General features: G+C 41.1%; 1 pseudogene; it reads left to right on the top strand.

The window, feature by feature from the left end:
• The first annotated feature begins 16228 nt into the window (after positions 1-16228).
• Positions 16229-16776, top strand: LOC130034729 (U1 small nuclear ribonucleoprotein C-like; annotated as a pseudogene).
• Positions 16777-18223: the final 1447 nt, after the last annotated feature.

Here is an 18223-nt window from a genome sequence, read left to right as displayed (position 1 = left end):
CCTTGCCAGGCAGAGAAGACCTCTGTGGCTTTTATATATATTATATGCACTGTATCACTGTCCTCCCATTGTTCATTGATTTGCTCTAGTGGGCCCAGTAACATCTCCATTGTGAGACTTGTTGTTACTGTGCTTGGCATATAGAATACGTCACGGGGAGCTTGCCAGGCTTTGCCGTGTGGGCGAGATACTGTTGGTAGCTTGCTGGGCTCTCAGAGAGAGGTGAAGGATTTGAACCCAGGACGGTCCAGTCAGCAATGTGTAAGTCAAACATCCTACCTGCTGTGCTATCACTCCAGCTGCAGGGATAGCACAGCAGTAGGGTGTTTGCCTTGCACGAGATGGACTGGTCGACCCAGGTTTGATTCCTCCTGTGATGTACTCGATATGCCAAACACAGAAACAATAGATCTCACAATGGTGACATTACTGGTCCCGCTCAAGCAAATCGATGAACAATGGGAGGACAGTGACAGTATATATTATATATAACTAATATACCACTATATCACTGTAATCACTGTCATCCCGTTATTCATCAATTTACTGGAGTGGGCACCAGTAACGTCTCCCTTTGTCTCAGCCTTGAGATTTTAGCAGCCTCTCCTTACTCATCTTTCCTAACGCTGCCATATTGGAGGCTCTTTCAGGGTCAGGGGAATGAGACCCGTTATTATTACTATTTTGACATATTGAATATGCCACAGGTAACTTGTCAGACTCTGCTGTGTAGGTGGGATACTCTCAGTAACTTGCTGGGCTCTCCCAGGGGCATATATATGTATTTCCCTCATGATTTGTTGTTGTAACAACAAAGCATATATATAATGTTAGACTAATACCCGAGGACAGCAGAAACAAGGGCTAGGAGGATTGGTCCATGGTTAGAAACCTGCTTCAAGTGCTGGGGAAGAAGGCAGTTGGGATAGAGAAGGGACCACTTTGACAATAATTGTTGGAAATGATCACTCTGGGTAACAACTCTGGGCTGAAAGTAAGTAAAGGAAGAAACAGTATAGCCTCTCAGTAGGCAGGCTGGAGGTAGGGTAGGGGGAGAGTAATGGGAGAGATACTGGGGACATTGGTGGTGGGAAGTGTATGCTGATAGAGGAATGGGTGAAAGAACATTGTATGCCTGGAACCTGATCATTAACAGCTTTCTAACTGTGCATCTTTCAGGGTCATTCTATATATATATATATATATATATATATATATATATATATATCACAATGAGTAGGCTGTTTGCCTTGCACGCAGCTGACCCAGGTTCGATTCCTCCATCCCTCTTGGAGAGTCTGACAAGCTACTAAGAGTATCCCACCCACACGGCAGAGCCTGGCAAGCTACCTGTGGTGTATTTGACATGACAAAAACAGTAACAAAAAGTCTCACAATGGAGATGTTACTGGTGCCTGCTCAAGCAAATTGATGAACAATGGGATGACAGTGCTACAGTGCTATATATATATATATATAGCCAGTTGGTTAAAATAAGTTTAAAATAAGTAAGATATATATAAAAAATAAAATAAGTAAGATATAGAATGACTGGGCTGGAGCGATAGCACAGCGGGTAGGGCGTTCGCCTTTACAAGCGGCCAACATGGCCGACCCGAGTTCGATTCCTCCGTCCCTCTCGGAGAGCCCGGCAAGCTACCGAGTGTATTTGATATGCCAGACACAGTAACAACAAAGTCTCCAATGGAGACGTTACTGGGCCCGCTCGAGCAAATCGACGATCAACGGGAGGGCCTTTACCTTTTACCTTATAGAATGACTGCATTCATTTGAGGGATATAAGAAAACAGTATGAGATCAATATCCAAACCAGGGAAAACAAGGGCCAGGAGGACTGGTCAATGATTGGAAGTTACCACAAATGTGTTGAGGGTGGAAGCTAGTTAAGAACGAGGCGGGTCCATTAGGACAACATTATTTGGAAATGATCATTCTGGACAAGAAATGGGTGTTGAAAGTAGATAAAGGGATATACATGATAACCTTTCTTGTCTGTATTGCAAACCATAATGCCCAAAATGAAGGGAGGTGGGGGAGAAAGGAAGAGAGGGAGAATAGGTAGAGGGGGAGGATCAGAGGGAGAGAGAAAGGAGGACAGGGATAGGGAGATGGAGAAGGAGTGGGAGAGGGTGAGGGAGAGCTCCTGCCATAGAAGCAGGCTTCAGGGAGGGTGAAGTTGGAGGCTGGTGAGAGGGTAACTGCGGACAGTGTGGCTGGAAAACATACACTGAAGGACGGATGGGTGTTGGAACATTGTGTGACTGAAACCCAATCATGAACAACTTTATGATGCTTTATCTCATGGTGATTCAACAAAAAAAAGTCAAATGGTCTGGAGTGGGTCAGGTTCATTTTGTAAGGAACAGGGAGGCAGAGTTCCTAGGGAATAGGACAGGTCAAGAAAAAAAATATTAAATTATTAGTTGGGATTAAATATAAATTAAATTTATATTTAAAAATATTATTATTAGTTGGGAACTCAGCCTGAGCAGGACATCCATTCTCAAGTCAGCAGTCCTGACCTCTGCTCTACCAAGGATTCTTGGATTTTATTAAACGTTTCAAGTGACTAATGGTCAGCCTGTGCCCAGGAAGGTTTTTTGTTATGTTTTGTTTTACTATTGCCACAAATTTCTTCTACTGCAGACATAGTCTGAATTGTGTCCCCTTCAACAAATTCATATGCTAAAATTCATGTGCAAATTTCATTCAAACTCAAAGTCTGACTGTGGATGAAAACTGGGACTTCAAAGAGGTAACTAAAATGAAGTCGTTAAAGCAGGTGCTAATCTAATCAAAGAGGTATTCTTGTAGGAAGGAGATCTTTGGGACATAGAGGCCTCTGAGGTCCAAATTCAGAGGAAAGCTCATGTGAGGATGTTGTGTGAGGGAGGAGGAGCTAAAGAAGGAACGAAATAGGGCGTTTTGATCTAGGGCTTCTAGCCTTCAGAATGGAATAAAGTAAATTGATGTTTGCTTAAGTCGTGATATTTAAGTTCATGATATTTTGCAATGGTGGCTCAAAAATTTGCTCTCTTCCTCATGAAATTTCCGAGGGAAAATAGATTTAATAAATTTAATTGAAACTACTAAAATTTAGTTACATTAAGTGTAAATATTGAAGAGACCTTGAATTGTCCCTAACCTCTGGGGTATCATGTCATTTGACTATACTGGGAATGTCTCCATAATTAAAGATATGAGTGAATGGCCAACTGTCAGAAGGATGAGTAGATAGTGGTTCATCTCAAATCGCTATGCACACTGATCTTTTGATTTTGTTGCTAGTCTTGGAGACATATGTCAGAGATCAAAGGGTGGATTAGGAAACGCTTTTTTTTTCTGGTTCTTTGGGGTTGAGAGACTTGGAAGTAAAGTGCTAAGGATCTTGTTTGAAATCTTCCCCATATGCCAGGAAAACCCTAATGGTTCTTCCCAATTCCCCCATCATCTTTACCAAAAGATATCCTTATCTGAAAGGATCAGAAGTGTTAAACTTCAAATAGAAGGTCTATGTAGTAGTAGAAATCTGCACACAATCATGTTCAAACATAAGAAACTTTTAACAATCTTGGGTGGTGTGAGCTCAGGAGTAAAGTTTGCTTCAGGTTGATATAATGTAACCAAAGACCACCCCCTACTCAACCTTTTATTGCTTTCTGTGGTGTTAGCTTCATTTTTTGACATTGACCCAATAAAAATGAGAATGTGCCTTTCTGTAGGAGTTTTATTTTTACTTATAAAACAAGTTATGAGAGCCTTCTAGAGAATTCTCTCTGTATTTCAGGTTGAGATACATAACAGATTACAAGTGGGAATCGATGTCAAATAATAACCGATTTCCACTGTCTTGGACTTTACCGTTATCAGTTTTGAGTGTCAAGCAGCGGTGAAGGATAATTGCATCAATATTATTGGTTTAGGCCTTTAGCTAGTCAGAGGCTTACAGTCAATTCTAGCAAATTTTGATCTGTGGGCTTACAATAAGACCAATGGCATCAATAAAGATGGAACCACAGAGGAACTCACAACAGCCAAGCTTGAAGACTCAGGGGCAGCTCCTTGATATGCCTCAGCATTTCTCAACCAGAGTTCAGATGGCTCCCTGTGGGCTTCCACAATAGTTAAAAGGTACCACTTCTGATAACTGCATTCATGGGAGAGCCACAGCACAAGACAGGGGGTCAACTAGTAGTAAAGGGTGATCACAGGAAGGAAAAGAAGATTGGAAGGGAAGGATGGACTGAAAATAATGTTGAGAAACACTCATCTAGCTAACTGAATGTATGTCACCTCATAAGTGAAGTGTTTATCGTAAGTTGTAACATGCTACAAAGATATGCTATATTTCGTTTTGCTTGATCTTTATCTTTGCACATTTATTTTTATTGCTTCCAGTGACCACCCACTGGCTATTCTCTCTTATTTCCGGTCCAAATGCCATGTGAGCATCCATGATATATTTAATGCTTGACATCACCTTTTGCTCTCAAACACTATAGTGAACATGCCTTTCAGTTATGACTCTCCCAGTTTCCATTAGTCACACTCACTTTCTCTTTCAAAAGGATTTGGCGCAGAGCAGGAATATTGCTATATTCAGTGTAATCATTGTCACTCTCTTGTAAACTCCAGGAGCAAATCTGCATGTGTATTTTTTAAAAATGTTTTTATTGAATCATTGTGGGATAGAATATTCTATATAAAGCCGAACATGATTGGATTACAGTCAGACAGTGTTCCAACATCCATCCTTCCACCAGTGTAAATTTCCTAGCAAGTGTCCCAGATTTCCCTCCCATAACCTCCCACCCCCTGTCTGCCTCTATGGCAGGAGCTTTTCCCCCCCCTCTCTCTCTCTCTCTCTCTCTCTCTCTCTCTCTCTCTCTCTCTCTCTCTCTCTCCCCTCTTCATCTCTCCCCTCACCCCCCCTTTTGGGCACTGTGATTTGCAATATTGATACTGAATGGTTATCAAGAATATTTCTTACCTACTTCTTTTTAATTATTATTAGTGAAACATCATGAGGTACTGTTATAGACTTACAAGTTTTTGTGCTTGTGTTACAGTTATACAATGATCAAGTACCTATCCCTCCACCAGTGCCAATTCTCCAGCACCAAAGAACCCAGTATCACTCCCACCCCCCCATCCCCCCATCCCACCCCACCTCTGTGGCAGAACATTCCCTTTTTGAGGGCATTCCCTTTTGTTTTTATCTCCTTTGGGGTTCTGTGGTTTGCAAAAGAGGCATTGAGTGGCAATCATGCCCGGTCTATAGTCTACTTTCAGCATGTATCTCCCATCCTGGGAAGATCCTCCAAACACCCTTTACTTGGTGCTCCCTTCTATATCTGAACTGCCTTTTCCCCTAGAATGTGCAGCTGGCCTTCAAGCCATGGAGTGAATCTCCTGGTACTTATCTTGACTATTTTGGGATGTTAGTCTCCTATTTTGTTACTTTATGTTCTGCAGATGAAAGCAATCTTTCTATGTCTGTCCCTCTCTTTCTGACTCATTTCAATTAGCATGATACTTTCCATGTAGTACCACATGTATGTAAATTTCAAGACTTTATCTTTTCTTTCTGACTCATTTCAATTAGCATGATACTTTCCATGTAGTACCACATGTATGTAAATTTCAAGACTTTATCTTTTCTAACAGCTGCGTAGTACTCTATTGTGTAGATATACCAAAGTTTCTTTAACCAGTCATCTGTTTTAGGGCACTCGGGATTTTTCCAGATTTTGGCTATTGTGAACAGTGCAGCAATGAACACAGAACTATACTTTTTTGCCTCTCTGGAGTATATTCCCAGGAGTGGTATTGCTGGGTCAAATGGAAGCTCAAGATCTAATTTTTTGAGAATCGTCCAAAAGGGCTGAATCAGGCGGCATTCCCACCAGCAGTGAAGGAGAGTCCCTTTCTCGCCACATCCACGCCAATACCATTTGCTTTTGTTCTTTTGGATGTGGGCCGGTCTCTGTGGTGTGAGATGATATCTCATTGTTATATTGATCTGCATCTCCCTGATGATTAGTGATGTAGAGCATTTTCTCATGTGCCTTTTAGCCATTCAGATTTCTTCCTTGAGAAAGGTTCTGTTCATTTTATCGCCCCATTTTTTGATGGGGTTGGATGTTTTCTTCTTGTGGAGTTCAATCAGTACTTTGTATATCCTTGATATCAACCCTTTATCAGATTGGTATTGGGTGAATATCCTTTCCCATTCTTTAGGTTGTCTTTGTATTCTGGTTATTGTAGTTTTTGAGGTGCAGAAGCTTCTTAATTTAAAATAGTCCCATTTGTTTATCTCTGTTTCAACTTAGTTGGTCAGTGGAGTGTTATCTTCGAAGACACTATTAGCCTCAATATCATGGAGGGTTTTGCCGACCTTGTCTTTAATGCACTTTATGGATTTTGGCCTGATGTTGAGATCCTTAATACATTTTTATCTGACTTTTCTGAATGGTGTTAAGCTGGGGATAGCCCATATTTTCGCATGTGGTTGTCCAGTTATGCCAGCACCATTTGTTGAAGAGGCTTTCCTTGGTCCACTTCACATTTCTTGCTCCCTTATCAAAGATTAGATGTTTATACATTTGGGGTTGTGTGTACAGATATTCCACCCTATTCCATTGGTCTGCGGCCCTATCTTTGTTCCAGTACCATCATGTTTTAATTAATATGGCTTTGTAGTAGAGTTTGAGCTTGGGGAGGCTAATGCCTCCCCACATCTTTTTCCAAAAACTTGCTTTAGCTATTCATGGGCGTTAGTTGTTCCATATGAATTTCAGGAGTGCTTGATCTATTTCTTTGAAGAATTTCATGGGTATTTTTATGAGGATCACATTGAATATAATGTTTTGGGGAATATTGCCATTTTGACAATGTTAATTCTTCCTATCCATGGGAAGGGGATATCTTCCCATTTCCTCATGTCCTCTTTTATTTCATGGAGTAGTGTTTTGTAGTTTTTATTGTAGAGGTCTGTTACCTCTTTAGTTAGGCTGATTCCAAGGTATTTGATTTTGTGGGGCACATTGTGAACTGTATTGTCTTTTCCATGTCACTTTCCTCTCTCTCATTATTTGCATATAGGAAGGCCGTGGATTTGGGGGCATTAATTTTATAGCATGCGACTTTACTGTACAAGTCTATTGTTTCTAGGAATTTCTTTGTAGAGAATTTAGGATTCTCAAGATTCAGTATCATATCATCTGCAAATAGTGAGAGCTTGATTTCTTCCTTTCCTATCTGGATGCCTTTAATGTATTTTTCTTGCCTAATCGCTATTGCAAGTACTTCCAGTACTATATTGAACAGAAGTGGTGATAGTGGGCATCCTTGTCTTGTCCCTTGTTGGAGTACAAGGCGCTTAGGTATATCAGGTTGCACCCATCACAGTGCTCCCAAGTCATTACAATTACTATGTTTGTCTGTAACCACTTCTATGCTCTCTTCCCCAACCAATTTGTAAGGTCTCATCCTTCTAGGACACTGAACTTGTACTGCAAGTTAATATTGCCTTTCTCCTCTCCTTATGTCTTTTGAATAGTTTAATGCAATGTCCTTTTTGTATAGATACAGAAAGACAATTAATATTATGCTTTATAAATTAGGATTTAATTGGCCTTGAATATTATTCACTCCTGGGAATCTGCTTTCTCAACTTAAGCCTCAGTTGCCCTCACTACTTAGAACCTCAAAAGCAGGGTCTCAATGTGGGACTGGATGGAACCAGGGCAAGCTGGTAAGTTATGTGCTACCCTGGCATCGAGATGGGCCAGGCCAAGGTGCCACGATTCTTAACTGTAGGTTAAGAGTTTGATTGTAGGCAAATGCTTTCATGATCCAAAAGTAACGACGAGACTAGGACCCCGCTGCTAAGAATAGGAAAGATAACTGGCCTGAGCACTGCAGTCCGAGATCAAGATGACCCTAGGAGAGCAATTCTATGAACTTAAAGTATTTCTTACTGTGTCCATACAAAATGATTTATATTATGTATGCTTATATGTTGGTCGAACAAGGAGAGGAGAAACACATCCAGGGAAATCTGTTCTAGGGTGGGTTGATCTGCTAAATGAGAATCTGTCCTAGAAGCAGCCTTCCAGTGTGTCCTGACTAGCTTGGATGAGACTGAACATTTCTCCCCTTCACCTGTCTTCAGTAAATAAGGGGCAGCTTCCCTTATCTCACAGTGGTCTTGCTGTGGGAGGCAGCTTCCCTTATCTCACAGGAACCTAGCTGGTCTTAGATATGCAGATCCCAGGTGCTAAACCAGGCCTGATCTTGGGGATGTAGATGCCAGGCTAAAGGCAGGCTGATCTTTGAGATGTAGATTCCAAACTCTAGCAGACTGGTCTTTGATGTGCTAATCCAAGTGCTTGTAGCTTGTGAAAGGTGAGGCCAAGATTACTGGCCTGCAGATGTAAAGAAACAATGTATGTTTTGCTGCCTCAGTGTTCTTTCTGTAACTCCTTTTGATGTTTTGTGGCCAAGCACATGGTCTATTTTGAAAAACTTTCCATGCACACTGGAGAAGAATGTGTATTCTTTCTTTTGGGCGTGTAAAGCCCTGTATAGATCTATTAGCTCTCTCTCTTCTATTTCTTCCTTCAAAGCCAATGTTTCATTGCTGAGTTTTGTTCTTGTTTAGCTATCCAGAAGTGATAAGGTGATGTTGAAGTCTCTGGCTACTATTGTGTTTCTAGGAATGTCCTCCTTAAATTCTGTTAAAGGAAGGAAGTGCTAGGATTTTTTGGGGGGGTAACACCCGGCGATGCTCAGGGGTTACTCCTGGCTCATGCACTCAGGAATCACTCCTGGTGGTGCTCGGGGGACCATATGGGATGCTGGAGTGATAGCACAGCGGCAGGGTGTTTGCCTTGCACACAGCCAACATGGCCGACCCGAGTTCGATTCCTCCACCCCTCTCGGAGATCCCGGCAAGCTACCGAGAGTATCTTGCCCGCATGGCAGAGCCTGGCAAGCTACCCATGATGTATTCGATATCCCAAACACAGTAAAACAAAGTCTCCAATGGAGACGTTACTGGGCCCGCTCGAGCAAATCGATGAACAATGGGAGGACAGTGACAGTGACAGTGACAGTGAAATTCTGTTAACAGTTGTTTGAAGTATTTAGCTGGTCCCTCATTAGGTGTGCATACATTTAAAAGTATGATTTCTTCCTATTGTGCGTATCCCTTGATAAATAGAAAATGGCCTCGCTGTCCCTTCTAATCTTTTTCAACCTGAAATCTATGTTGTCGGGTACCAGTATGGCCACCTCAGCTTTTTTGAGGAAACTGTTTTCTTGCAGGATTGTTTTCCATCCTTTAACTTTGAGTCTGTGTTTGCTCTGACTGTACAGTTGAGTTTTTTGTAGACAGCAGAATGTTGGTTTCAGTTTCTGGATCCATTTTTCCACTCTGTGTCTCTTGATTGGTGCATTTAGACCATTGACATTGAGAGAGGTTATAGTCATGGGGTTGTGCCATCTTTCTATAGGGGTTGGTTGTGCTTATAAGTGTTTTCTTTCTTATCTTGCAGGAGCTCCTTTACTCCTCCTTTTAAATTTGGTTTTGAGTCTCTGAAGTTCCTGGTCTGTTGTTTATCTATAAAATACTGTATCGTTCCATTGAGTTTGAGTGAGAGTTTAGCTGGATAAAGTATTTTTGGTGAGGCATTCATTTCATTGAGTTTTTTCGCTATATACCACCACTGTCTTCGGACTTGGCGGGTTTTCTCTGATAGGTCTGCTGTAAATCTAAGGGGTGCGCCGTTGTATGTGATGTCCTTCTTTACCTTGCTGCTTGCAGTATTGTGTGTCTATCCATGGCATCCATTATTCTGACTGTGATATGCCTTGGAGTGTTTTTATTAGGGTCTCTTTTAACTGGCACTCTTCTGGCTCCTTGGATCTGCATGTCTGCATTCTTTAACTCTGGGAAGTTTTCAGCAATGATTTCTTTGACTCTGGCTTTTTCATTGGGGTTGCCCTTCCCTGTCCTTCTGGTACTCCAATAATTCTAATGTTGTTCCTCTTGGAGTCATCCCCTAGGTCTCTGATTCACCTTACAGCTATTTTGAGGTCTTTTCCCATTGTTTGTTGTTCCCTGTGCAATTTCTGTTGCTCATCTTCAAGTTCACTGATCCTGTCTTTAGCTGGAGTCATTTGACTGCTGAGAGCACTCACTAGTTTTTAATTTCATCTACCGAATCCTTTATTTGTGACACTTCTTTTTGTAGCTTTTTTTTAAATTTCTGCTCTCATTTCTTCCTGTATTTTCTCGTCTATCCATTGCACTGTTTCTTTCATTTCTTTCTTTAATTTTCTGGATGTCTCCTCCATTGATTCTTTGAGTAGTTCCTTGAACATCCCCAGCATTTCATCTTGGAATTCTTTATTGGAGAGTGCATATTTGTGGGTAAACCCTGTTGAGGATTTGAGACTCTTCGTCCTCTCCTCATTGTGGAGATTTGCACTGTTTCTTCATGCTGTTGTGGTTGTCTAGAGGTAAAACCTTGGATTTCACTAGCACCGTTCCCTCTTATCGTGCAAAAGGATTCTGAATAAGGTCGGTTGATGGTGGTCACCCTCTCTCGTTTTAGAATCTGACCTTCCTATCAGGCATTGTTCTGTGGCTTATGAAGCGTTTGGAGGAGATGCTCTTTTATATTGGGCTTGTACAGTTTCTTGTGTACTGGTCTTTAGTTGGAATTGGAGTAGTCAGTGGATTATTGTTGTATTGTGGTTGAGGCGACCAGGACTTTTTCCACAGAATTAGGTGGTAAAGGCTGAGATGTGAGTTGAGAGTGCTGGGAGTGGGGAATATAACTGCAGCCATGTGAGCTGCCGCCTGCCATACAGAAGACCACGCCCACGTTTGAGGATGTCACGCCCTTATGGTGGAGGCCACACCCCCAGGCTGTCCCTCCAAGGTACTGACCTAGAAACCTGCAGAGGAGGGTGGCGCCTCGATGAGGTGGTGGGGGGCATTCCAGCGGAACTCCGGCAGGTGTTCCCCTAGTCTCCTCCAGTCTCCTGGCTGAGGGGGCCCAGAGCCGGGAGAGGGGCGCGCACTCCTAGTGCAGGAAAGGGACATACTCTTTACCTACTTTTAACTCTCAGATCTTGTCCAGCATGATCTTTCCCGGCTATCATTGTCATAGCTGTCTCTTCTCTATCTTACCTACCCTTAGCCCCACACACACTTATGGTAAGGAGGACGGGTCAGTGGTCAGAACTAACCACAAATGTATGTGTATTTTAAAAACAAGTTTATACCCAAAAGAAAAGAATGTAGCAGTCTGAATAATACAAATGTCATGGGTTCAATCTTTGCATGCTCTAGGTCCTAGTTCTATTCTATGTATCTTATGGCCCCCCATGTATCACCAGTTTCAGCCTGGAGGTCACCATAAACCTCCAGTGTGGTGCAGTGGTCACTGCATTCTCACCAGCTCTGAATTCTCATGCCCATTAAACCATCTTGCCCAGTTGACTTAATATCTCTGGCAGTTTCTCCTGGACACCTTGAGCACTGCTTGGGAGTCTTTTCCCACAAAAAAGGAAAGGACTTTTTTGATCCAAACCAAAATTAAACCCTGATGTCATTATTTACTTAAGTTACATAGTATGTTTCCCTCAGTGTATAAGTAAAAGAGTAGAAAATCGTTTTTATCTACATTTTTACTTTTAAGACTTTTATTAGAATTTTAGGTACTTAATATCAGAATGGATTGAGGGTATTCAAGGAAAGTAACTGTGGCCTCGAGGAACCCTTTATGTTTTACTGCTAAGGGATGTTTCTTTAGATGTCCTCCTGGTGCATAGAAGGAATTAACAATAAAAGAACAAAAAAATATATCTTTTCCCACACACTGTTCCCCCAAATCCTCAGTTACTACTCAGGTGAACTTACACTCTGTCCAGAACTAACAGGCGTCATGAGCTCTCCTTTATTGCTCTCAAACCTATTTCATCCTATCATCTAAAGAGAAGGCAAGAGCGGAGAGCATCCTTCACAGTTCTTTATAGTTTTGTCATTCCCAAGGTATTTACTTAGGTTGTGTTATGGAACTATGCTATCAAAGTATCCACTTCGATCTTGTATCTTGTCTGACTGGGTAAAATAAATACAATGGAAAAAGGAAGCACACTCAGAGAAATATGAATATATATGAGAATGGAGCCAAAGGAGGAAAATAATCCATAGGAATTCAGGGACAGATGTGAGTGGCAATGGCATATTTATAAAGAAAATGTTATTTAAACATCAGCACATTTTATTGTGTTATGACTTTCTCGGATTTTTTTCATTCTCACCTTGCTGACTTATGAGCAGAGACAGGTCTGACTGTTGTTACCTACTGTGTCAGATGATATAAATATCCCGTAGATAATAGTAAACATAAACGGCTCGAGGCCACAGTTACTTTCCTTGAATACCCCCCAATCCACTCATATTAAGTATCAGAAATCTAATAAAAGGTGATATGAATAACAATAGGCTAAACCTGTACAGGCAATCAAGAATTCCTTGTCAAATTCATCAGCAAAGGAATAGTTGTGGACCACCATAAACCCAGTTATAAGTTTAATTACCATTATAGTCATTATTTCAACTATAATTACTGGAAGCAACAATATCAAAAGTTACAGTTTTAAGTGAGGTTCATAATCAGTCTGTGAAGGAGTACAAGAAACTCTAAGAAAGAATAAAGTTGAATGGGCTGGAGCACACAGTGGTAGGGTGTTTTCCTTGCGAGTGGCCGGCCTGGTCGAGCTAAGTTCGATTCCTCCGCTTCTCTTGGAGAGGCCGGCAAGCTACCGAGAGTATCTTGCCCGCACAGCAATGCCTGGCAAGCTACCTGTGACATATTCGATATGCCAAACACAGTAACAAGTGTCACAATGGACACATTACTGAGCCCGCTCAAGCAAAATCGATGAACAATGGGAGGACATGACAGGACAGGACAGGGTCCAAAAAAAATGATAAGGAGATCGAGTTCATAAAAATTTAAGGCAAGGAGACTTGCTTTCCTGGAGTTAAAGAAGAAATAAAATAGGATGAAGTAGGAACTTTTCTTTATGGTGTGAACGGGATTATTTACCAAGAGGCTTTGTGTGTGGGACAGTCAGAAAAGGGTTAAGACGCTTTGATGACTCAGGAAAATCACTTAGAAAAGTGCCTTACATAGGAGTAACTTAATAAATGTGAATATCAATATTTGATAAAATTGTCAGTATCTACGTGCCATATTTTTAGAATTTCAGTTTTGAAATGAGCACATACTCATGCGCTTATGCATCTATTTATTTGCCTGTGTGCTACTGCTCAGATCCTGCTAATACTGTAGCATAGAAGAGTATAATTTTCTTATACATAGTCAAACTCTCTTATCCTGGAGATTGTGGACATCCTAAGGAGACTTGACTGATGAAAGGTTTTCCTTTCTCTACATTAATGCATAATTTGTTGCTATAGCTTAAAATCTACTTTTTAACACAGAAAAAGTATTCTCATTAAAATACTTAATATATTTAATAACACGTGGACCGTCACATGCTTTCCTGACCCTTACTTACTCGAGCAAAGGTAAATTTCCTATCTGAGATAATACCTTGCCTCTGGTCAGGTTTATTCTTACAGATGGATGTGTTATATATGGAGACAAACTGGTACAGGTATCTTGGACGTATATTTTATTAAAACATCATAATTTGCAAAGGTATTCATAGCTGAGTTTTAGACATTGAGTGTTCCAACATCGATCCTGCCATCAGTGTCAATTTCTCTCCTCCAGTGTTCCCAGATTCTCCCCCTGACCCTCTTACCCCCCAGCATACACCATGACAGACACCTTTTCAAGTTTGGTTGTTTAAGTTTGGATCTCATGATTTCAGGGTTGTTGACTCTGTGGCTTGGATGTTTAATTATACCACTCCTATACACCACTCATGTTCCTGCATATTCCTGTCCCCTAGCCCCCATTGCTTTGCATCTCTCTTCTCCACTTTCCCCTTGATTTCTTTCCTTCTCTGTCCATTTTCTCCTTGTGCTCTGGGGCCAAGGGTGATCTATGTACCCACAGTGTGAATCATTGAAATTCCCTGTCCAGTTATTATATATGCCAGATATAAGATCATCCTGCATCTGTCCATCCTTCTGCTTACTTTAATTAATTAATTTTGGGTCTCAATTTTATTTATTTATATAATTGAATCACAGTGACTTACACAGTTACAAAATTGTTCGTGGTTGTGTTTCAGTCATTTAATGTTCAAACACCTGTTCCTTCAGCAGTGTACATTTCCTACCACCAATGTCCCATGCCCCACCTGCCTCTATGATAGACACTTCTCTCTCTCTTTCTTTTCCTTCCTTCCTTCCTTTCTTTCCTTTCTTTTTTTATTTCTTCTTTCTTTATCTTTATCCTTTTCTCTTCTTTCTTTCTCTCATTCTTTCTCTCTCACCTTTTGAGCATTATCGTTTGCAATACTGATACTGAAAGGTTATCATGTATATTGCTTTACCTACTTTCAAAACTCAGTTCTTGCCCAGAATGATCATCCCCCCCCGCCCTTTTTATATTGAATCACCATGAAATACAGTTTAAAAACTTTCATGTTTGAGTTTGTCATACAATGATTGAACACCCATCCCTTTCCTCCACCAGTGCACATTTTCCACCACCAATATCCCTCCCCCCACCAACTCTCCCCTGCCTCTATGGCAGAAAATTGTCCTCTTACTTTCTCTCTCTACTTATGGATATTATGGTTTGCAATACAGATTACAAATAATGAGAGGCCATCATGTTTGGTCCTTTATCTACTTTCAGCACAAATCACCCATCCCAAGCGATCCCTCCAATCATCATTGATTTAGTGGGCCCTTCTCTATCCCAGCTTCCTTCTCTCCCAGCTCATAAGGCAGGTTTCCAACCATGAAGCAATCTTCCTGGGCCTTCTACTGTCCTTAGGTGTTAGTCTCATATTATGATATTTTATATTCCACAAATTAGTGCAGTCATTCTATGTCTGTCCCTCTCTTTTTGACTCATTCAGAGTGATCATTTCTAAATATTATTGTTTTAGTGACCCTTCCTCTATCTTTGCCCCCATACACTTTTGGCAAATTTTCAACGGTGGGTCAGTTCCCCTGTAACCTGTTTTCCTTGGTTCTGGCTTACTTTAATATGACATTTCCCAGTTTCATCCAGGTTGCAGCAAATTGAATGTTGAATCTTGGACATTTTTATGAAAAAAAAAAAGAAAATGAAATTTCCTCAAGCTATTATCACAAAATGTGCAAAAATTGTCGAGTGCTTCTCCCTGATTATAGTTGGTCGTGCTGAATGAATTATAGTACCTGTGAGCTACCACACTTCTTTTTTTACTTGATTTTTCCATCATCATAAATTTCAGAAATTTATTTGAAATTTGTGCTGATGCATTAACCCCTGAATTTATTGTTAATATTGTTTTTTCGTGTTTCTCATACAGATTATATTACTTTAAAATACTTCCAAATAGACTTATGGAACAAACAACTATAGTAACAGATTTTCAATTCAAGGTCCAAGTCTTCCCTAATCAAATGAGACGTTACTGGGCCTGCTCGAGCAAACCAATGAACAACAGGAGGACAGGGACAGGGAACCTTTGTAGGATTGAGTTTAACTTGTATTTGGTTTATTTTGCAAGACTCACTTTATCATTGCTTTTTTCTTGTACAGTTTTTTTTTTTGTGACCACATTCAGCAATACCCAGGGCTTCCACCTGGCTTTATGCTCAAGAATCATTCTTGGGGTATGGGGAACCCTATGTGGTGCTGGGAATTGAACACATGTTGGCCACATGCAAGGCAAACACCATACTTATTGTACTATCTCTCTAACCATGCAAGATTCTCTTCAAGTAATAGTAAAGGAATATTATGAATTGTAATCCTACAAAACTGAAAAGAATGGGAAGAAAGAGAGCATGAATAATTGGTACAATGTATGGTACAATACTTAAGTATTACCTAGCAAAAGAGAACCAACTGGACCCATTTATACATATGAGATATGGATGTATTTAAGGAATTGACACATGTGTTGTGAACTCTAGCAATGTTAAAATCTGTAGGGAAGGTTACTTCCGGTAAGCAGGGAAGAAACTTTCAATGCCCTGCAGAGCATCATGCCCAAGTTTTACTGTGACTACTGTAACACGTGACTCTCCATCTGTGAGAAAGACTCACTGCAGTGGCAAGAAACAGAGAATGTGAAAGCCTACTGTCAGAAATGGATGGAGCAAGCCCACAGCCTGACTGACAAGACAGCTGCTGCATTTCAACAAGGCAAGAGTCCTCCAACTCCATTCTCTGCTCCTCTTCCTCCAATGATCCCATCTCTGCCAGTCTCCTGGGTCCTCCTGCTCCTGGGATGATGCCAGTACCCGATATGGTGGGCCTTTCCATGATGCCAGTGATGAGGCTTCGTGTTGTGGGAGGATGCCAATGGGACCTAATCCTGGAATGAGGCCGCCAGTGGGAGTCCATATGCTAATGATACCTGGGGCCTCCAATGATCAGACCACCTGTGTATCCCATGATGGTGCCTGGAATGACTCAAACAGATAAGGAAAGAGGAAGCCGATCTCTCTCCCTCTATTCACTTCCTGTCACTTATTTTACGTCAGCAGGAGATCATGATGCTGTGACTCTGGGTATTCTCCAGCAGCATTAGAGGGAGATTTGCTCTGCTGTCTCATCATAAAAAGGATAGTTTTGGAGGGGATAGTAAGTGGAAAAAAAACCACCAGCAGTTTTTATTTGTATTGTGAATAGCTGGAGCTATAGCACAGCTGGAAGGGCGTTTGCCTTGCATGCGGGAGACCTGGGTTTGATTCCTCCATCCCTCTCAGAGAGCCCGGCAAGCTACTGAGAGTATCTCGCCCCCACGGCAGAGCCTGACAAGCTCCCTGTTGCGTATTCTATAATGCCAAAAACAGTAGCAACAAGTCTCACAATGGAGACGTTACTGATGCGCGCTTGAGCAACTCGATGAACAACAGAAGGACAGTGCTACAGTGCTACATTGTGAAATGTGTAAATAAAGTTGTTGACTCTTAAAAAAAATACTGTAGGGAAGACCAGCAATCTAAAAATCAGGCAGGAGTTGATCTTTCTGATTTATGACAGAATTTCTTCTTTCAGAAATTGGATTTGCCCTTAAGTCCTTTAACTGATTGAATAAAGCCACCCTTATTCTGGAGAGTAACCACATCTATTTAAAGTCAAAGAGTTGCACGTGTTAAACCACATGAACAAAATTCCTTTATATTGTCATCTAAATTTGTGTTTGAATTAATAGTAGCAATAAACCAAGTTGATTCATAAAACTGATCATCATATATGGTGACAGATGAATTAGGGAGAGACACAGAAATGATTACTAGAAGAGACTGTTCTGTGTTAAGAAGCATGCACACATGCGTGCGCACACACACATGCACACACATGCACATACACATCCCAAAATTTCCTAAATAGGAAATAAATCAAGAAATTGGAAATTGGGGGTCATACCCAGCAGTACTCATAGGATACTTCCAGGCTCTGCACTCAGGGTCACTCCTGATGGTTGTCTGAGGAAAACAGAGATTGCACCAGAGTCAGCTACATGTAAGACAAAAACAAATGCCTTAAACCCCTAAGTCTCTCTGTCCCCATTAAATTGTGATAACTTAATAAAAAGGAATGAATTATGATACTCAATCTTGTGGATGAATTTCAAAATGCGATAGCACAGCGGTAGGGCGTTTGCCTTGCATGCAGCCAACATGGCCGACCCGAGTTTGATTCCTCCGCCCCTCTCAGAGAGCCCGGCAAGCTACAGAGAGTATCTCGCCCGCATGGTAGAGCCTGGCAAGCTCCCCGTGACGTATTCGATATGCCAGACACAGTAACAACAAAGTCTCCAATGGAGACATTACTGGGCCTGCTCGAGCAAATCGATGAACAACAGGAGGGCCTTTACTTTACATATTCAAAATAATATGAAGTGAAAATTGTCAGACAAAAAATTTAATTCAAATTTTAATTAGAACCTAGACCCAATTCATAGTCACAGAGAGCTGATTATTTATTATCTAGGGAAAGAGATGAGGCTGAATGGGAAAAGATGGGACAGG

The sequence above is a fragment of the Sorex fumeus genome, unplaced genomic scaffold, assembly GCF_029834395.1.
Source record: "Sorex fumeus unplaced genomic scaffold, SorFum_2.1 ptg000061l, whole genome shotgun sequence".
NCBI classification, from domain to species: domain Eukaryota; kingdom Metazoa; phylum Chordata; class Mammalia; order Eulipotyphla; family Soricidae; genus Sorex; species Sorex fumeus.
This window is presented reverse-complemented; position numbering and strand designations above follow the sequence as displayed.